Below are 22783 nucleotides of genomic sequence, written 5' to 3'. Positions count from 1 at the left end.
TGCGCATGTCTCCTGGAGCCTCTTTTCCCACATTGTGCACCTCTGAGGGCTTTGAGGTCTCCCCGTGAAAGTTAATAACTTGAATGAAACATCATGGAATGTTCATCTTAAGCCTGTCTTCTGAACATGGTACAGCATCTTTATTATATTTGATTAATGTGTCAACTGTATTACACTTACCAAATTATACTGCTGTTTCATTCATTCATTCATTCATTCATTCATTCATATACTCAGGAGACATTTATGGAGAGTCGCTGTGGGGCTGGCAGTGGTCTGGGGAGTATTTGAGGAGATCTGCCAGTGAGCAGAGGGCCTTCATGGACCGGGAGTTCAGTGGGAGAGAGACCGCATCAAACACAACAGCAGCCATGAAACCTGGCCTGGGCAGGACTCTGGGCTGAGTGTTGGGCAGCAGGGCACAGAGTGGAGCCCAGTGTGGCTAGAGCTCCTGAGGAGCTCATGGGAGGTAGGACGGAGAGCCCAGCCACCCCAGGAGTCACGGGCTGTCCTCAGTGAGGCAGGTGCCCTGATGAGGCCGAGTCTGAAAGCCATCACAGTATACTGAGGAAAAAAATGGCTTCAAGGGCACAGTGTACAATGGGGGCATGACATCCTCTAAGACCTGGTACCTCAAGGAGCTTCCAGGGGGCTGGAAACTCCAGACACATAAACAAGCAGCCCAGAAAGGACTGATTTCAGGAGCTCATAGCCCCGCAGGACAGGACAGGACAGTGGCCAGGAACCGTTAGCTCGGGTCATGCAGAAAGCAGCCTACAGGCCGTGTTAAAGAGGGTTTCGTTTCAGTGAGAAGAACGAAGAGGAGTGGTTGAAAGGCTTTCCTCGGGGGACTGACATGACCATGCTGAGGCCCCTTAGAAAGCCCCTTTTCCCCTGTGTGTGGGATGGGTGAGGGGTGACCTTGGGGGAAGAGGCACAGGCTGGGGAGAGGCAAGTCATCGTGGCTGCCTGCTCCCAAGTGTCTTCGTCAGTGACTTGGGGGAAGACAGTCTCTTCCCCAGTTTTTTTGAAAAGGTGGCAATCAACTGTTTTTACTATCCGGGGATTTTCCTCTGTCCTTTTCCATTTTGACACACGAACGCCGTTGTTTGTTTGTCTGTTTTTCGTGAACTAAACAACACTGGACTTCCAGACTTGCTTTCTGAGAAAGCACCAGCGCTGAGAGAATGTATTTTGAGTTTTCTCAAAAGGCAAGAGAAGTAAGTGCATATAAAGCAATCCGAGTCATGCATATTTCAAACTAGGAAAACTGCTGCGGATCCCACTTGCTCTTTTTTTCTAAAAAGGTGTTCTAAGCAGAGGTCTTGCAATGTGGATTTGTTCTGTGAGCTTCCAGAACCATTACATGTCCCATTTCACAAATTACCCACGCTTCCCAGTCACAGTTATCTTCTAAATAGAAGAATCTATTCCTGATTTTACCTTCGTTCTAAAAACTTTCTCGGAGCTTTGCCTTGGTTGTGAATTATCTGAAATCAACTATAGGGTCAATTTCAGAAGTACAGGCTGATCTCATCAATACATATTAGATTCCTTTTCACAGAAGTCATTTCATTAGGGGAGCTTTCTGTTAATCTGTATTTTTACCTTCTTCAAATTTGTCAAAATAATCAAGGCAAATGAAAAGGGAATTTAAAAGGCTATGAAATAGTAGGATTAGAATAAAAGTCTTTTCCATCTTGACAGTCTTGAAATCCATGGCCGTGACTCTCCAAACATCTCACGGGAGCAATAATTTTGTGCCACTTGGGTCTCTAGAATAAAAAAGAGTTCTGTGATAAAATCAGCTTGAGAAATAGTGGGTTTGAACCCTTTTCTTCACCCCGTAGGACTGCAGAGCCATAAATATGCTGGATGGGGGAGGGGTGACTCTCCCGAAACAGGTGTAATATGTAGTGGTTTCCCAGATTGATTTGACCACAAAACTTGTGTTGAAGAAGTGTTTTCTGGAATTTACTTTGGAAATGCTGATCTTTTGTGCTGGTGTGCTGAGGGGAAGTAGGCCACAGAAACTTATCTCCTAACCCCACATCTCTACCCCTTTGTGGCCTTGCATTGTCATGGCCTCCAGCAGGTCCTAGAGGACAGGTGCTCCCCAGTGGCAAGGCCTGGAAACCCCATTCGTAACAGTATGAGCGATAGTTTACTTGACTGGGCATTATTTTCTGTGCCACATGCTATTAATGAGATATTTTTATACCCATTTTACAGGTACGCAGACTAAGACACTAGGAGATTAAAAACGTGCCCACAGTCACAATGCTAACAAGTGATGGGCCCGTAGGAGGTACTCAGAAAAGAATTACTACTAGATTGATTTCTGCCCTACCCATGGATATGCTATTCATCAGAGTTTTGTTTTTATAATTTAATTTTTCCTTTTACAAAATTTTAAAAATGATACACTGTGATAGTAAGTACACACACACGTATATACACCCAAATGCTATCATCCTGTATCCACCACCGTTTCTGATTCTTACTTCCTCTGGGCCATCCCTGCCAACCCTTTTAGGTGTTTCTTTGGTATGCAGTTTCTAAATTGTAATGCTGTTTCTCAATTTATTAATTTTATATTTTATCTTTTGTCTTCCTGGGAGGGTAAATGAAGATTTAGGTTCCTTGTAAACTCACTTCCCATCCCCTGATCTTTCCAGGACAGTTATATGAGAATTTAAAGATAGGGATGACTGGGTGGCTCGGTTGGTTGAGCAGCTGCCTTCGGCTCAGGTCATGATCCCAGCGTCCTGGGATCGAGTCCCGCATCGGGCTCCTTGCTCAGCGGGGAGCCTGCTTCTCCCTCTGCCTCTGCCTGCCATTCTGTCCGCCTGTACTCGCTCTCTCTCCCTCTCTCTCTGACATATAAATAAATAAAATCTTAAAAAAAAAAAGAATTTAAAGATAAATCAGTAATCAGTGTTCATGTTATGAGGACCATGTAGTTTTTGTTTAATGAAGGACAAGGAATTGCACTGTGAGTCCGTTTACTCTTACGCAACTGTTTGTCTTGCCTACAGCCAGTGATTGTCTTTCTTTTTTTGAACTGCATAGATTTTTGTATATCCATCTTTAACTCTCCCCCCCCCTCCAGTGCTCCATGAGATGTGCTATACACCCACCAGTGTTTTTTTGATGCTCTCATATTTTTCTTTTCTTTTTTTTTTTTTAAAGATTTTATTTGTTTATTTGACAGAGAGAGAGATCACAAGCAGGCAGAGAGGCAGGCAGAGAGGGGGGCGGAAGCAGGCTCCTTACTGAGCAGAGAACCCGATGTGGGGCTCCATCCCAGGACCCTGAGATCATGACCTGAGCCGAAGGCAGAGGCCCAACCCACTGAGCCACGCAGGTGCCCATGCTCTCATATTTCAAATGATACTCATTCCCCTATTCTCTTGGAGAGTTTCCCTTGCGAGCACCTTGTCCTCCTTTTCTGATCCAGACTAATTGCTTTCTAGGCTGGAAAACAGCTGTTATCTGGGAGTTTTCTTCTCACCACTCTTTTGTTGGATCCACTGTTTTCTGAGCCTCATGTCTTTGGTCCTCAGTTTACATCCTCATTTTGCCAGGCTATCTCTCCAGTGGCTTCCTGAGAATGTTTAAGGGTTGGGAGAACGGTTCTTCTACTCTATTCCCTGACTCCATTTTTTTTTTAAAGGTTTTATTTATTTATTTGACAGAGAGAGATCACAAGTAGGCAGAAAGGCAGACAGAGAGAGAGGGGGAAGCAGGCTCCCCACCGAGCAGAGAGCCCGATGTGGGGCTCAGTCCCAGGACCCTGGGGTCATGACCTGAGCCGAAGGCAGAGGCTTTAACCCAAGGAGCCACCCAGGCGCTCCCCCACCGACTCCATTTTTTAAGAGTTCCTTTTCTAGTTTTTGTTTTGATCTCTAGAGGCACTAAAATGCTGTTTGGAAGTTCTGTGGGATATAGAGTTTTCCTCTGTTGGACCTTTTCACAGAGAGGTCCGAAGGAGCTACAGTGGGTCTCTTTTCTTGCCTAGTCAGCTTCCCGCAGAAGAGTCTGCTAGTCTCCTGATTGGCCATTGGCATTCTAGAAGCTGAGTGAAGTATGTAATTTTTCAGATGGGGTTTTCACATTTTTCAGTGGGATTTTTCACATAATCCCACTTTATTCAGTATCTGACTATTCCCTGAGCTATGCCTGTGTTCCCTAAATTAAAGTTGAACCTCTCCAGAATGTAAAATTCCTATGTCTCCTAGAGGGAGAGGTTACCTATTTTAGATGGAGGAGTGGGACTAAGTGCCCAAATCCACCTTATCTAGGCTTTCAAACAGTAGTCCTGTTTCAGTCTGTTATATACCTCACCTTTAATGATACCTACATTCTAGAGATTTTCCAGATTTCTTTCCCCTCTCCAGCTTTGAGTTTATTTCTAATAACATAAAAGTTACAAAACCAATGAAATGGCACCAGTATAACCTTCACCTAGATTTACTAATTGTTGACATTTTGCCTCTTTTCTTTCTTCCTTCCTTCCTTTCTCTTTTTCTCCATCTATTTATCTCTGTATCAATCCATCCATCCACTTACCCAACCATCCAGCCGTCCATCTGTCTGTCTATCCATCCATCTGTCCGTCCGTTCATCCACCCAGATACTTATCTGTCTGTCTGTCCATCTATCCATCATCTATCATGTGTCTGTCTTTAGCACTGTCAGAGAGTGAAGCATCATGACACTTCCTCTTTATGGTGAATAAGGATCTTTCGTTAGAAATGAGAATTGCCAAATTCAGAAAGCTAAACATTGATATAATGCTGTTATCGGGTGTATAACTCATATTTAATTTTGTCCTGTTATTCCAGTAATGCTCTCTATGGCTGTTTTCTTTGAATTTTTATTTTTTAATCCTAAGCTCTAATCAATCCCCATGTGTTGCGTGTCTTCATTCTCCTTTAAGCTAGAACAGTTTTCCTGCTTCCTTTTGGCTTTTATGACGTTAACCTTCTTGAGCATTGCAGGCTGGTTGTTTCGTAGAATATTCCACAATTTGAAGTATATCTGATTATTTTTTTCAAGATGAGATATAGATTAAACTTTTTTTGGCAAGGATATTTTGTAGGTTGGAGTGTGTGTTTTTCAGTGCACAACATTAGGAGATACATGCTGGCTCTTTGTCTCATTGGTGATGCTAACTTTGATCCCTTGGTTATGGTGGTGTCAACCTGGCTTTACCATTGTCCTTCCTTTTGTAATTAAAAAGTAATCTATTTGTTGATACTTTTGAGCCTGGGTGAATACTTGTTCTCCAACAGTCTTTTATCCTGTGTTTTTATCATGCATCATTAATTCTCGCTCAATCCCTTCGATTACAATAGTGGTTACAAAGGCAGTTTCTAATTCTTTAATTTCTTCTGAAGTTATGAATTGGTATTCATTTTTGAACAACAACAAAAAAAGCATTCTTTGTTTCTGCACACCCTGTATTTGTTTGTTTTGGTATCACAATGTACTACTCATAGGTTCTTTGTTCATTCAGTGTGTTATGTCGTGTTTTGTGTACACACACTTTGATGTTCAATTTGGTTTTGATTTGGCCAAGGAAACCCCTTCAGTTTGGTCCCCAAGTCTTTTCAGGTGTCTCCATCAGTTTTGGGAGCCTTTCCTTGCTTTCTGGCACAAAAAGATGTCCCTGGTTCACTTGTGTGTTTCTTGCATCAGACCGGAGATCAATCATTTCTCTGAGAATCCTTTTTTTTTTTTCTTTCGGTGGGGAATGGTATTTAGAACCCAAGATCCTGAACACTAGGTGTTTTTGTTGCTATTGGAGTAGCATTGCTTCTAGAGATTTTCCGTGGCAGAGCTGGGATATGGGGCCCCCCCTCTCACCCCCCACCCCGGACGCATGTGTGTATTCCTTCTCCCACAATGTATTTACTCACTTTCTCAATCTCACCATACGCACAACATCATTTCTGAATTACTACACCCACACCGCCATCCGTGGTATGCGTTTCCTCTCGCGTGTATATTTAAACTTTCTTTACGCTCTCCATCCTGCTACCTCTCATCCATCTGTTTTTCCAGCTTCCAGAATTATTTGATGGGTTCCTCTTTCATTCTCTTCCATTCCACTCACTGCCCTCTTAGCGACAATTAGGAGGTGCTGTTTCCAGCCTCCCATGTTTGAGGGAGACCAGCCTCATTTATGTTCCCTCGCCTGGTTACCTGAAGTGGGCAGACAGGGAGAGTAAACAGTATTTGCCCGTAATACCCAAAATAGCTCTGCCAATCACCTCTCCTTGGCTTTCATAGGCCGGCATTGCTCCCATATCCCTCACAGACAAATTAGAATTCTATACGGCTTCTCTGACATTTCTAACTATCTCAGTGGGTGGGACTTCTTTCAGTGGTATTTGGTGGTAGAAATGAAAATTCAGAGATAGGGGGGCCCTGGGGGGAATATGGCCTGCCTGTCTGAGTGTGTGTCTGCCCTGTGTTTGAGGACAGAGTGCTAGGAGTCAGGCCGTCGTGGATGACTTCAGACAGGAAAATCAGCAGCCCTACCCAGGAGGAAGCGGAAGCCGAGCCACCTCTCCAAGCTTGTTTTTGATATCTTGGTTTCCTCCTTTAATTGAAATTAGTCTAGACTCTTCCCATAAACTCTAATACTTGGATTTTCAAAACCACTTTGAGGTCTGTTATCTCTGCTTATTCACAATGAACAGAGTGTCCAATTTTAATGTTCTTTCTACTCTATGAAATATGTTAAGTGGAAAGCTGACACAAAAAAAGCAAGGGGAATTTTTTACTGTAGAATTCTAAGAGCGTCTGTGGTATCAACTCCTGTTGTCAGGTAGAAATGTAAGGGGAGTTTGCAAAAAGGCAGCCACCATCCCTGAACCTGTTTGGGAGGTTTTGTTGATCTGTCTGTGCTTTGGTAAACAAAAACTGGCATCTTCTCTCCCCGGGTTTTCGGCTGCAGGGCTGCTGTTTTCATCCTCCTGCAACAGTGGCATGTTTTTCGTGGTCAAATCTAAAACATATGTCAGGGTCCACAGACACGCTTTCTGCTGGAACCTCTTCTAGCACTTGCCATATTGGCCGTTTTTACAGGCGCTTTTTTCCTCGGTGCTTTATTTATTTATTTAGTCTGCATTGTGGAATTCTGGGTAAAGCTGCTGTAAATCAGAATCATGTTAAGCAAAAATATTTAAAGAACATTTTGGCCAAGAATAATGGGAGTATTGCAACGTAAGTCATCTGTGCTGAATTGGCTTGTAGATTTCGAAACAGGAAGAACATCTTCAGCAACGCTCATGATTTGGTTTTGCTTTTCTGCAGATTGGGTTTAGCGACAAATTCCATCTGGGTAGAGCTACACACAGTCTCTCTATTGATTGGTTATACTGGGACTTCATGGGAGTGTCCTTCGAATCGCTTTTCCCAGCATTTTTTAAAGCTCCATTGAAAAAAAAAAAAAAAAAGAAGAAGAAGAAAAGAGAGAAAGGACCCTGCATTGTTTCGATTTGCGTCCAACATGCAAAACATAGTCCTAAATTTTTAATTAGCTAAGTGAGTGGTGAAAAGGAAAAGTAATATAACAAGCCTCGGTGAGCAGCTGGGATGTGTTACCATGACGACAAGTTCAGCAGGCTGCCAGTGAGCATGTCAATGGGTAATATTGGGAGAGGGCTTTGAAACAGTGCCTGCTAGCCACAATGTGATTGGTCACGCCTCTGTTGTCTTTGTGTGAACCGGAGGATGCTGGGTAAAGGCCTAGAGTGAACGCTCAGCTTGTCTCAAGGCTGCAATGAGGTAATGCTTCTGAATCTTTGGGGATTATGAGCTCCTGCCTCCAAAAGACTGCAGTCTAGAATGTTGTTATGCCTATTCGCGTTAATTACGGACTCGAACGTGTTAAGAAGTTTTACAGCTGCTTTTATTCGTTCTTTGATACGTGCATGTGTATGTGATAGGTAACTTAACACGTGTGTATATTGCATATAGAATCTCACTCGTCTTCTAAAAAAAGAGGTGACCCTCCATATTAGTCATTCTGCTTAGAGTCAAATTTCTCTTGAGTGCTGGCATCAGTGACAGTATCTGTTGATGGATAAATGAGGTATTAAAGTGCATTTGTGTTGGGTAAGCAAACTTGTTCCTTTCTAGAGAATATTTTGGCATTGATGACTTCGTATGGTCTGTTATTTGTGATGAGTCTTTTCATAGATGGAGAGGAGATGGTAAAGAGGGTCGGGGTTGCTTGGTCAGGAGGTTGAGCTCATCTGAGATTCCTTGGAATCGGCCGCTTAATATCCTAATATTGATCTCATAAAGGTTGTCATTAACGGAACGTAATATCTGACAGCTCCAAAATTATCTGCTGAATAATGGTTTCACAGTTTAAACTTGAAGCTCTGAAGGGAGCTGTATTTACAGATGCAGAGATCCAGAAACGTGTGTCCGCGCGTGTGCATGTGTGTGTGTGTGTGTGTGTGTGTGTGTGTGTGTTGGGGCGGGGGAGGGGGCCGCGGTTTGCAAGGCAAATCCATCCAGGTGCTGATGGGACAGAGGCATAGGAGTTCAACCCTGAACGTGGTTCTCTAGGAGCTGAGTGACTTGGGCTCTCTCCAGGGCGTTTCAGGTGGCTAGGGGATGTTTTATCACGTTCATTAACGGTAACCTAGTGCCCTGGCAAGGTTAAGGGCAGCGGCTCCAAGATGCTGTGTTGGACCTTGGAGGAGGCTGGAGGGATGACCCGGTTCCTCATGTCCCAAATGGTAGGCACGGCTGTGGGCCTCTGGACCGAGCATATCACCGCTGTGTTGTATTTACCTTGCAGAGTTCATAAAAATTTATAAGCCTTTAAATGGATACAGGAAGAATGAGACACCTCTAACAATAACGGTCAGAATGGCTTCTGCCGCAGCACAATACCGTGAACCCTGCCAGCTCCCTTGCTTGAGCTGAGGGCAGGGCATGGGCATGTGGTGGGGAGCAGGTGATCAGCCGGCCCAGCCGTCACCATTCAGAAATACAAGGCCACCCAGCAGGGGTCCGTCAGTATCTGGTGTGGCTGCAAAAAAACGCCCATGCTTTCTTTATTCGTTTCAGGAATTTAAAGCCTGCTTTCATTTTACTCCTCTGTCCTCTGTGTGGTTGTAAACAAAGACTTAATGAACAGAACCAGGGATAAGTACATGCGGGAATCTATCTAGGTTTGAAGTAATTGGTTCAAATATACTTGGGGGCACAAGTAGGATCTTGGGCTGTGACTTCCCACCAACGTGTGGATTCCAAATAGCCTCATGAACAGGGAGGCCCTGGAAATGGGCTGGAGTCCTTTGTCTACAAGAAAGCAGGAGGCAATGAGCCCCTGAGCCATGCAAGAAAAACCCACCTGTTGATTAAGACGGGCACTTTTTCCTCTGTGAGAAATTTGATGTTTTGTTACCTTCCTTCCTCTGGGGAGAAGTTAATTGTGTACTTGCAAATCTCAGGCCTGCCTGCTTAATTTAAACGGTTTTAAGGTTCATTAATGATTCAGAGTTTTCCCAAGACCGGATATTCTTGCAGTGCAGTCCAGCAGTCACTGTCCCCTTTGTTCCCTGGCAGGCTACGGAAGAGCCCTGCTTGGATCTTGTGCAACCGTGTGCTGACCTGTTTCTCCTCATCAGGGAGTAAAATTCTGATCTCTTTTCCTCAGGTGATTGGGTAGGTCTCTGGGGATCAGATTACGATATTGCAAACTCCGTCATTACTAAGTCATTTTAGAGCCTTTAACACATGCAGAAGCGACATAGCAAAGATGAGACAAAATCAAAAGTAACTTTCGGCTTCATTTACTGTTTCATAAGCTGTTTACCCGTTCATAAGCCCTCTGGAAGAGGGAAGTTGCAGGTCTCAACTAGCATGAGTCATTAAGGTCCCGTGACAGGTTCCAGGATAAATGACTTCTGACTGATGCGAAGCCCGGTGCGTAGAGACTGGGGGCAGGTAGTGTGGCGGTGCCCCGCTTTCATCTCTCCTGGCATCGCATGAGGCTCGTAGCTTCGCAAAGGGCTTTGCTAAAAGCCAAGTGGGATTGATGATATCCATGGTTTGTAAAGTTTCAAACAGATGACGCTTGGGGAAGCCCAGAGGGGTGTGTGTGTGTGTGTGTGTGTATATGTAGGGGGGAATTTTAGATAGTCTGAGGGATTCAAGGGGTTTAAAGATATTTGTCTTTAAAAAATTCGCGCTTAACAGAGGAAAGCCCCGCAGATTTATAAAATGGGGTTTATTGAGCAGGGGATGCAGAAGTTGTTGCAGGGACAGCAAAACGTTAAAAGAGGAACAAAATGAGGGGCTCTGGGAAGTAGAGTCGTCAAAAGTATGAAGGCTTTGCTGTGTGACAAAAGCCGACTTGTTCTATGTTTCTTCCGAGAAACTTTTTGGTCACTTCCCACCTCTGAGTCGATCCTTCTCCTGTGTTTACAGATCACAAAAATCAGTGCCACGGCAGGGCAGGGGTGACGGGGATGGAGACACACACCTGGATCTTTATTCTAAGGAAGTTCCTTCACGTGGAAGCAGGAGGAGGAGGGGGAGCTCTTACTTCCCCCCTTTGAGAACAAGGTGGTCTCTATTCCCATGGGCTTTATTATGACACCAAAAAGTTGCATTTGTGTAGAGAATAACTAACGTTCAAGTCACTAAGGTTCTTCATACAAATAAATGTCATGTTTACAAAGGACCCGTTTTCAGATCTCTCTGCTATCGAATGTCCCTTTTTATGGTGTAATTTATCCATCTGCGTGGTTTTCATGTGTCAGATCCTTTTGTATTTGGAACACTTTTGTTCAGATTGACTGTGTGGTGAGGTTGTGTGTCCTATCAATGTCCTAAAGACGGAAGAGCAGACACTGCCTTCATCAACGATCCCATTCTTATCCTGATGCCCCTGAATCTGTAGTTTACTTCCAGGTGGCCGGTATCATGGCTTGGTTTTCCTTTTGTCCTCATTGTACTGAGCCCCATCCTAAGCATAGAATAGGCACCGATCCATCAATCTTACATACTTAAAAGATTGATGGGTTTTTCTATGGAAAAGTTACCCTTGACCTTAGACCCAGGGAATGGGAGAGGTCTATGAAATCTGAACGATGTTGCCAGCTGAATTTTCTTATTTCTTGTATTAATTTAAGTAACTTACTTATAGTACCTGCCATTTAGTAGCTACCCAGGAAATCGTAGTTTATCTCTGTCTTCTGTTTGCATTCAGTTGCTACAGTGATCAAATTATTTTAACCTTCATGGGATCTCTTTCTGGCTGGGATAGGAGAAGAATGATTTGTTCCTCAACTCTGATAAGTTATTCTAGAAGAATGTCTTTCTGATATGATAAGAAAGTCATATCCCTTGTATCTAGTGTAACACCCTTGGTTTTATTAGCTTGAAAATAGGGATGTGATTGGTATCAACATATTTGGAGCCTTTGATGGTGATTATATCCCTGTTTTCAAGCTGATGAAACCGAGGTTGTCCCGTAAATACGGGAGCATCAGATAGGAAGCGTATTGTGGTAGTCGTGCTCAGGGTGGGCACAAGAAAACAGCAGGAGGCTTTGGGGTGGTCCAGAGAGGCCAGGATGGGCCAACAGCAAAGCAGAAGAAAGAGACCAGATTTAGAAACATCCAGGCAGGGAGCAGACAGACTGACTTTATTGACTGTGGATTATGGGGAATGGATTACGGATCATTGCTGGCAGTGGGTGGCATTCTCAGGGAGGAAGAGACAGGACTCTGACGTTCACGGGTCATGTGTCTGCACCCATGACGGTGCTGTAATCCACACGAGGAGATCAAAGGGATTGTGGGATTTATGGGAAGGATCAATTTCGTTTTGGACATGTTGAGTTTAAGGCACTGGGGACGTGTAGATGGAGTTGTCTGGAGAGAGGCAGGAGGGTCTGAAAGTGTGGGCTAAGTTGTAGGACCTGAGAGGGAGGTTTGGCCCCTCTCAGTTGTGTACCCCTGAGGGTTACAACTGGGATAGTGGATGGGGGTGCCTCTGCTGGGGATAGAGTACCAGGGGAGCGGGGAGAGAAGAGGGTGAAAGTTGGAGCCTTTGCAGACGCTCCTTTCTAGAAGAGGCCAGGGGAAACTCAGACCTGTGTTGTGAATTTAGCATCCAGATTGCCTTTTAATGATTCACACATGACTCGTTTCCCCAAAGAAATTGATAAGTCAGCTGTTTGGAACTGAAAAGCCAAAGCTGGAAGAAGCCACAGCCGTGTAATTCGGCCCTTCTGCATTTGACTGACAGACTGATGGCTGTCCCGGGTCCGTGGGAGACCTTGCCTTTTCATCGCACCGCAGCCTTCCCGTAATGCACTCTCCCCAGAAACCCCGCTCAGTGGTGGTTGTGTACTCGGGCCAAACCACACAGTGGGCTCCGACTTTCATGACCCAAACGTGCTACAGATGGCTGTGGAAAATGGAAGAAGACACTAAGCCAGAAATGCCAAATTAAAAATAGGTTTTAACTCACTTCACCGTGAGTGCATAAACAAGTTCATAATTAGAGGGAATGACCTAGGACGCATGTGGAAATTGTGACTTGATCTTCTAATCTCTGCTTTCGAGAGCTGTTAAAACAAGCACATCGTTCTCAAGTTTGTCAAGTTTTGCTTCCAACTTTTTTTTTTTTTTAATTTCCCTGGATATAACTACATCAATATTATAGCTCTTATGATGATCTGTCATTAAAGCTGTTTATGGACTGGGACCCCAAGCAAGTTCCCAAATTCTCCTGGACTTCGTCCAGCAAATGGAGATAATAGTATCTATTTCCTAATGCTCTGATGATAAATGAATGGGATGGCATGTGGAAAGCCCCCTTGGTAATGCTTGGCACATATGGGGACTCAATAAATGTGGACATTGTTATCAACAGGAGGACGGAAGGGAGAAATATTCAGAGGTGATGGAGGGTAGGCATTATCAAGAGAGGACAGTGGTTAAAAGGTGATGGGTGTGTGTGTACCCAGAGAAAATAGTGGTGGTGAATGGCATGATGATCAGAAGGATAAATGATGCAAGGGAAAGAAAGGGAAATTTGAGTGTATCTGGTGTCTTTAAAGGTGTGTGAGGATGGGTGGGAAGACACTAAAACACACCCTCACCACCTGAGTTGTTGTCCAGACCTGACGGTTGGACGCTCGGGACCCACGGCGTACCTAACCGAATTTGTTGATTTCCCAGTGTTCTAATTGTGGTGTTCGTTTTGTTTTCATTTCTCGAAGTCAGACATAGGAGGATTGCAGGATATGGTGAAAATGGTTATGCTAAGAAGGAAAGCCATTACAGTGTACTGGATTCAAAAAGATCATGAACTTTGGATTACAAACTAGATAGTGTCAAAAAACTATGGAACATCAAAGTTTATAAACCAGTGACTTAGTAATGTTAATCTCTGAGACAGAAATATGAAAGTCCCGTGTTTTGAAAAGCAGGAGAAAACAAAATGAAGAAGACAAAGCTTAAGGAAAAATAGTGAGGCCATCCATTGGAAAAAAAATCATCAGTACACACTGATTAAATGGCTAAAAAAATACCTTTCTTTAATCCAGGGGATTAAAGGTCATCAGGGTCATCAGCACTTTGATTTCTGAACTCAGCATCACCGCGAATGGGCATGGTTTCAGGATGTGTGAGAATTCTAGATCCTTCTGCCTTTCTACCTCCCACCCATCTGGAATCAAATATAACGGGCCAAGTTTGGGCTTCATAGACCAAAAGCATTTCAATAAAGACTGTATGGACATTACGCCCTTTCAGTTCTAGGAAGTAAATGCTTTTTAACCCACTGAGCCACCAGGCGCCCCGGAAGTAACTGCTTTTTAAAAAGCACCAACCTTTGTCAGCCTAAAAGATTTTCCTTTTTTTTTTTTTTAATCTAGTAGAGTTACCTTGATGAAAAATTTTCCCCGTTGTTCAGTTTTTCCCTCTTTGCATTGGGGACTTTGCATTGTTCATACAAACACAGACGTGGGGTCAGAATTTGGAAAGTTCTGGGTCCAGCAGCCCGGTCAGCTGGGGAGACAGAAATCCTGCCACTTCCTCTGCTACAGACGGAGTGCTGAAAAGACAAACACTTTTTCAGACCACTTTGTTACGTCCCCAGGCCAATTTACCAAAAGGAGCTTTGTTGCCACGGGATTTTTTTTTTTCTTTCTTGAGACTAGGTTGGGCTAGGGAGGGAGTGAGGACAGAAGAGATATAGGGTAAATCATAAAGCACAAGATGGCAAAAACTTCTACGCATACGATGGTTAAGTAGTATGACTTTAAGAGAGATAGGTGAGAAGATGTTAGATTCTAGCATGAAGGAATATTATATAGTATCACGATGGGAATACTGTCCTCCATCAGTCATTTGGTCTTGAAACCGGCGTTTTATAGGACATGGAACCTGAAAAGAACAGTTTTGCTCTTCCTATGTGCCTTGACTCCATTATTTCAATATTTGGATGTGGTGGACATGCTGATTTTTTTAAGTTAACAGAAAAATTTTACTTATCGAACTAGATCATCAAGAATACGGCCTCCTTCAACAGTGTAGGTGTTACTTCCAGAAAAAAAAAGAAAACACACAAACCAACCAACAAAAAAAGACAATAAAATCTAAAAACTTGAATGGGCAATGATTAATCAGCAAGGAAAAGGCTAAAAATTGAAATGTGGAAGCAAATTTGTACTATTATTCTTTTATTATAAAAAAGCTTATGGATAAACTTGTGTTGATAAATTTCATGGATTTAGAATGATTTTATAGGAACAGCTTAATATTCAGATACATTCACTTTGTACATTAGTTTGATTTGTACTTAGTCCTGGTGTGTGAACTCTGGCTTTTTAATGTGCAGGGTTTGCAGTTTTTATAAGTTAAACTTACTTATCTGTGGTTGTGGAAACTGTTGATTTGAGTCTGGACATCTAAGGTAACCTGAGTGTAAGGGAGCTGGTCGGCTACTTCCCCTCTCCGGACAGACCGTGAGGCGCTGCTCTTTGTCCAATGGTAGAAAATACTTCTAGCCCTTTGTCAGTTGCTCTCTATAGCGCCGGGGTGTGTGTGCTGGCGGGGGGCGGGGCAGGCAATGAAGGGTGGGAGAGAGGTTGAGCAGTTCTGTCCCCCATTTGAGTTAGAACTCAAATTTTGCTTACTTTATAATTTGTCATTGTTTCAGTAAGGATTGTACTGACCTCTCTGGTGGCCTTCCCTGTGTGAATACCTCTCAGAGACGTCTGCACTGGTAACTCAGTTTAAATGACTCCCTAGGCACCACATAGACACGAAAGCTGTGTTTTCTCAGTTGGGTGCGGGAGCTCCACAGGCCACCACACTCTAGAACAGACCAAGCAAAGCTTGTCACTCTCTGAGGGGGAGGCTCCTGGGTCTCGTTCCCTGACCCAGGTCACATCATTGCGCCTCCCTCCCCAGGGCGGCATGTACCCTTCACATGTCATGGGGGGAGTCATGCAGAACAAAGGGCAGTCACCTCGTAGCTGAAGGAACGTGGTGGCTTCCCACGAACAGCGGGGGTGCCGTCTGAAGCGGTTTGAGCCCAGTGGCCTTCTTCTCTCCCTCGCTCTCTCCCCCACCACAGCGCAGCTGCCAGTAGCCAGAATTAAAATCCTCATTTGGGCTGAGGAGGAAAGTGTATCCATGATACATAAACCTTTTCTAACAAATCTGCTCCTGCTACAGATAGGACTTGTCGCTTTTACTCCACGGGAGCATAGAATTATAAATAGGCCTTGCCTACTCTCCATGTGCCCACTAGCGATTTCTGTTCAACAGGCACTTTCTGTCCTGTGATGACTAAACTGCCCCAGCTCTGTCACACAGAATGATATCTGCGATGTGAACACTGTCTTCATGGACCCCTTTTTAAGGTGTCACTAGGTAGTACTACCCCTCCCCCCAGTCAGAAGGCCATTGGAATATGGCGGTAAAATGACTTATGGGTGGGACTATGTTGTTGGGAGTTTTGCTTTTTTTGGAATGTTTGGAGTTGGTAGAGTACAGAGGCTAGTCATGCTCGTGTACCACACAAATTGAGTGGCGTGCCTCTGGGGACCACAGAGGCCAACAGTCTGAAGTAAAAGTAGGAGAACTGAACAAAACTGAGTCAAAGTATCCGGCCATACTTGTTTCTCCTCTCAGTAGTAACAGCTTCAGCCACGGCAAAGAAGGGAGTCTTCGAAGCACCTATTACCACACCGTGTGTAGTGTGGATAAAAGAGAGAGGGTCAAAGAGGGAAGCAGAGAGCACAATAATGACATTTGATGCTAATGATCTGGTGTGTGGGGAGTGCGGGTGCCTCACTGTCCCGATTCATCTAACACTGATGACGAAGCTCATTAGTCTCCGTGCCGGAGGCTGGATGCGGGGAATGAGAAAATGGCGCTCCTGTCAATCATATTAGCTTTCCTGTGGTGACTTTAGAGAAAACACTGTGCTAAAGAGGCCACAGAAAGGGCAGTCAATCTAAGTGAACCATGTCTATCTACCATGATCACCAAGGTGGGATGGGGGAGGTACTTGATATGTGAGAAATGGAAGAGCTGAAGTGAAATCTTTGTGCAGCTAAAATTAAACAATTTAAAAAACCATCTTGATTAAATACATCCTGAAATGAAAGTAAGTTTTTATAAAAGGAAAACAAAGACCAACGTTAACATACTGGCTTTCATGGTCAACAGTGCTGACTTATTTATGATTATGTTTTTTAAACAAGAAAAAGCAATTACGGTAAAAAGAAGATTCCATTTGTGAGTAAGATGGATACACAGACTCCACCTCGTCTTTCCTGCTGAATGGAACTGTGGATTTTGCACAGAAGACATTAAGCTGCCACGTGAGGACACTTGAAAAGAAATGGTAGTAGCAGGCAAATGGGGAAAGGAGACCAGAATTTGAAGTACCACCCAACTGGTTGTGAGTTTCCTGTTTATACCCTCTCTGCTATCACATGGCATAGACTCAACAGTGGCCCAAAATCCAGTAAGGCACAATGGTGTGAACAGAAAGATCTTGAAAAGAAGCCCTCACTTTTTGGTCTGAAAAGTTGAAAAGTGGACTCCTATGTTCAGATGAGCGAGGGAAGACACTATTTTGTTTCTTCTTTTTTCATTCTCTCCTGTCCAACTTACAGTCATCTTGCAGAGAGATAACAACAGTCAGGGTGGGTAGTCCTCTCGAATTGTAAGGATAGGGGAATCCTCTCCGATGAGAGGAACCATGGTCCCAAGAGTGTGGGGTAAATTCCCATTACTTTTTCTCCCTCACTCTGTCCTCCTACAGTTTGGCATCAGTCTAACTAAGACAGTAGCCAGAAGTACATGATTGAGCAAGGAAACCAAAGCCCCAGCCTTTTGGCAGAAGGACCTCAGGGGACTGGAAAGTGTTGAGAAGATCACCAAGAGGAGGGAGCTCAAGAGAGCTGTCACATAAAATGTTGTATGAACTCCTGGGTCCACTTCTAAGCAGCACATGTGTGGATCTGGACCTGAAGCAGCATTCTAAACACTTTGAGATGTGAGATATGAACCAGACCGTAACAAAATTCTCAGACTGACTACTGAATGGTATGTACAGGGACAGATCCAAATAGCCTTGCAAAAGCTTTGAGCACACCGACATTCAAATCACACCTGAAGGAGGTGGTTTGGAAATTGCAGCCTGAACTTACCACATTGATTGCCATGCTTAAAAAAAAAAAATCAACTTTTTCCTTTGGATTTAAAGACTTGGAGACTCACAACATATTAATAAACATTACTCAGAATTAGTATATGAAGAACCAGGATAATCTCCATTTGTATGGTAAAGGAGAGTCAGCAGTTGCCAGGCTGAAGTGTCACATGTTGAAATTATTAGACAAAGACTTCAAATGAGCTATTATAATTATGGTTCAAGAAGTGTGGATAAACACTCTTGAAAAAGAATAAGAAGGTAGAGTGGAAAGGGATAGAGGTTGTAATATAGAATCAAAGGTTTTAGCATTGAAATCTAGAATAACCAAAATTAAAAATTATGCAAGGGCTCGATACAGAATGGAGCTAATCAAAGTCTGGACTTGAAGATCAATCAATGGAAGTTATTCAATCTCAACAACTGAGAACAAAATATTGAAAGAAAAAAATCAACAGTTCTCAGGGGATGTGGGACAATACCAAAGTGTCTAACATTTTTGTCATCAAAGGTCTCATGTGATCTGAAAAAATACTTGAAGAAATAATGGCTAAAAACTTTCTAAATTTAGCAAAAGACAGACTTTCTGATTCAAAATGCCCAGCAAATTTTAAACAGGATAAACTCAAATAAATCCATTCCCAGATACATCATAAATTGCTGAAGGTTAAACAGGAAAAAATCTTGACAGTAGCTAGAGAAATATGATACATAATAAAACAAGTAGAATGACTGCAGATTTTTCTTTAGAAACCATGAAGGCCAGAATGGAGTAAAACAATATATTTTTTTAAAGATTTATTTATTTATTTTTAGAGATTGGTAGGGGGGAGGGACAGAGGGAGAAGAAAGAGAGAATCTCAAGTAGACTTCCTCTGAGCACAGAGCCTGGTGCAGGGCTCAGCCTCATGGCCCATAATATCATGACCTGAGCTGAAATCAAGAGTTGGGCACTTAACCAACTGAGCCATCCATGCACCCCATGGAACAATATTTTTAAAATATCCAGTGAACATATCCTTCAGATACAAAGGTGAAATAATGACATTTTCAGATAAAATAAAACAAAACAAAGAAAAATTCACTGCCAGAGACTTTCTCTAAGAGAAATGCTGATAGACAGAAAATACCAGAGGAAAACTTGGAATATCAGGAATGAAAGAAAAGCAACAATGATATGTATCTGGCTAAATATAGTTAACTTTTTTTCTTAAGTTCTATAAAATATGAGTAATGATGGAAAATGTATATAAAAATATAACATATTAAAAAGGTGCTGAACTTTGCAGTGTGTATAAATGTATATATGGGTGCTGAACTTTTCAGTGTGTATAAACTATAACATAAAAACAGGAGAGTAAAGGAACCAATATAGTGGTAAGGTTTTTCACTTGAAGTAGAGTAAAATATTAATTCTAATCAGACTATGAAAAGTAAAACATATATACTGAAATGTTTAGAGGAACAACTAAAAAAATTATATAAAGAAATTAATAGAAATTCAGGTGAATTAAAATAGAATAGTAAAAAGTATTCAAATATTCCAAATGAAAATAAGAGGAGAACAGGAACAAAATGAGGGTAGAAGCATGAAAAGTGGTAGATCTAAATCCCAACATATAAACAAATACATTAAATATAAATGGTTTAACATACCAAATAAATAACAGAGATTGTTAGGGTGAATTTTTAAAAAATGACCAAGGGATATGTTGTCTACAAGTAATACATTTTAAATATAATGATGTGACTAGGTTAAAAGTAAAAGGTAAAATGACATACCTTGTAAACACTAATCAAAAGAAAGCTGCAGTGGCTATATCAATGTCAAAAAAAGGACACTTCCAAGCAAGGGAAATTATTGGGGATAAAGAGGATTGTTGCACAAAAATGAATGGGTACGTTTACAAAGATGATGCAAAAAGTGTATGTACCTCTTCCACCATACACAAAAATCAAGTCAAAATGGAATTAATACTTAAATGTAAGACCCCAAACTATAGGACTTTTAGAAGAAAACAGGCAGTTTCATGCATTAGTCTTGGAAATTATTTTAATGTTTTCCACTGAATGATTTCAGTGACTTTAATGATTGTCAATGGATTTGACACCAAAACCACAGATAATGAAAACAAAATTAGGTAAGTTGGCCTAAATCAAACTAAAAAACTTCTGCACAGCAACGAAATCGAGTAAAAGTGCAACCTCTAAAATGGGAGGAAATATTTATAAACCATATATTCAAGAAGAGGTTAATTTCCAAAATATATAAGGAACTCCCATAACTCAGTGGCAAAAACAAAAATAAAAAAACTAACAACCTGATTTTAAAATGGGCTAAAGGCTTAAATAGTCATTTCTCCAGAGGAGACATGCAAGTAGCCAATAGGTATATGAAAAGATGCCAACCCCACTAACCATCAGGGAAATGTGAATCAAAACCACAGTGGGATATTGCTTCATACCTGTTAGGATAGCTATTATCAAAAAACAAAACAAAACAAAACAAAAAAGACAAGTGCTGGTGAGGTTGTGGAGAAATTGGAACTCTTGTACACCATTGGTGGGAATGTAAAATCGTGCGACTACTATAGAAAACAGTGTAAAATTTCCTCCAAAAAATTAAAAATAGAATTGCCATATGATCCAGAAATACCACTTCTTATTTACTCTAAAGAATTGAAAGCAGGATCTTGAAGAGATCCTGTGTTCCTTGTAACACTGTTCACAGTAGGCAAGATGTGGAGCAACCTAAATGTCTATGACAGATGAAGGATAAGCAAAAGATCATACATACATACAATGGAGTATCATTCAGCCTTGAAAAAGAAAGATATTCTACAATATGCAACAACATGGATGAACCTTGATACCATGCTAAGTGAAGTAAGCCAGTCACAGAAGGATGAATACTGCAGGATTCTACTTAATATATCTAAAATAAGCAAACTCATGGAGGCAAAGAATAGAAAGGTGTTTGCTAGGGACTGGGGGGAGAGGGGAGAAATGGGGAGTTGCTCATTGATGACGTGTATAAAATTTTAGCTTTGTAGGATGAATAAGTTCTAGCGATCTGATGTACAAGATGTGCCCCTGGAGAACAGTATTGTATTGTACACTTAAAATCTGTTAAGAAGATAGATCTCATGGTTAAGTACTCTTACAAAAAAATTTTGTCTTTTCAAAAGAATGTATTAAAAATATTTGTACTTAATAACAGAGCTTTAAAGTACATGAGACAAGATAGGACTAAAAGAGAAATAGATTATTATAGTTGGGGACTTCAACATGAGTCCTGCAGTAATTGATAGAGTAAGCTGGTAGAAAACCAGTAAGAATATAGAAAAACTGAACAATATCATTAATCAACTAGATCCAAATGACATTTTTAAAACATTCCTCCTCAAAATAGCAGAATATACATTCCTTTCAAATCCTCAGAGATCATTCACAAAGATTGATGATATCCTGAAACATAAACCTAAAAGCAGTTAAAAGAATTGAAATAATTCAAAGTGTGCTATTTTACCATAATGGAATTTAGCTAGAAATCAACAACAGAAAGGTAGCTGATAAATCCCCAAATACTAGGAAATTAAACAACCTTTTCTAAATAATCCATGGATCAAAGAGGAAGTCTCAGGAAAAGTAGAAAGTGTTTTGAGGTGAACAAAAATGAAAATACAACATATCACAATTCATATAAAGCAGATGAAGCAGGGCTTAGAGAGAAATATATAGATTAAGTGCTTATGTTAGAAAAGAAGAATAGTTCTGTAATGAACAACCTAAGCTTTTGCCTAAGGGAATGAGAAAAAGAAGAGCAAAACAAATTCAAAGCAAGCAGAAGGAAAGAAATAATAGAGTAGACGTCAAGGAATTTCAACACAAAATTTATGGAGAAAGCCAATGAAGTCAAAGCTGGTTCTTCAAAAATAGCAGTAAAATTGATAAACCTCTAGCCAAATTGGCCAGGAAATAAGATGCAAATTGTGAATATTAGGAGTCAAAGAGGGCATATCCTTACAGATCTTACAGACATTAAAAATAAGTGATTACCAGGGTGCCTGGGTGGCTCAGTTGCCAAGCATCTGCCTTTGGCTCAGGTCATGATCCGGTGGGGTCCTGGGATTGAGCCCTGCTCCCACTCCCCCTGCATGTGTTCCCTCTCTTGCTGTCTCTCTCTATATATAAAATAAATAAAATCTTAAAAAAAAAAGAGTAAGTACTGCAAACTTGTCTGTGCACATACATTCAACAATTTAGATGAAATGGACCAAATCCTAGAAAGAACACCCTATCAGAACTCACTCAAGATGAAGTAGGTTACCAGAATAGTTCTCTATCCTTCAAATGTATTTAACTTACAGTTAACATTTTACTTCCAAAAACTCCAGGTCCAGAAAGTTTACTACCAAACGTTTATGGAAGAAATACCACCGATTTGACATGAAAAGAGAAGAGGCAACACTTCCCAACTCATTTTACGAAACCAGCCTTATCCTTATGCCACAACCAGACACAGATAGTACAGCAAAACCACACACCAATACACCTCATAAACATAGGTGCAGAAATCCTCCAAAAAATATCAGCAAATTAAATCCAGCAATACACAGAAAGAATAACAAACCGTGACCAAGTGGAGATTAGCCCTGGAATGTAGGCGAATTCAGCATTTGAAAATCAATTGTTGTAATCTACCATGTTAAAAAACTAAAGGAGGGGGAAAAAATCCCAAGATAATATCAATTGATTCAGAAAAAGTAATCGACAAAATTCAACACACAGTAATGATAAAAGTTCCTCATCTGGGAATAGAAAGCAACTTCCTTAACCTGATAAAGAACATCTACAAAACTCTGCTGCTGACATCATATTTAATAGAGAAAGACTGAACGATTTCCCCTTAACACTGGGAACAAGACAGGGATGTCCATTCTTGCCATCCCTATTCAACAACATGCTAGAATTCCCAAAAAAAAAAAAAAAAAAAAAAAACCTTTCTATAGAAAAAGGTACTAAAAGTCTTGCAGGTTGGAATAATACTGTTCCTATT

General features: G+C 41.6%; 1 protein-coding gene across 1 annotated transcript in view; it reads left to right on the top strand.

Annotated features, from left to right (window-relative positions):
* Nucleotides 1-7167: 7167 nt before the first annotated feature.
* The window catches only part of STOX2 (storkhead box 2), a 61735-nt gene continuing 46119 nt past the window's right edge, over nucleotides 7168-22783 (top strand). Inside the window, exon 1 of the mRNA XM_082750532.1 lies at nucleotides 7168-7800. The gene's annotated coding sequence lies outside the window, so the exon portion shown is untranslated. The remainder of the gene's footprint in view (nucleotides 7801-22783) is intronic.

The sequence above is a fragment of the Mustela nivalis genome (genome assembly GCF_964662115.1).
Source record: "Mustela nivalis genome assembly, contig: HAP1_SCAFFOLD_1249, whole genome shotgun sequence".
NCBI classification, from domain to species: Eukaryota; Metazoa; Chordata; class Mammalia; order Carnivora; family Mustelidae; genus Mustela; species Mustela nivalis.
The sequence above is the reverse complement of the archived record's forward strand: the minus strand, read 5'-3'. Positions and strand labels throughout refer to the sequence as shown.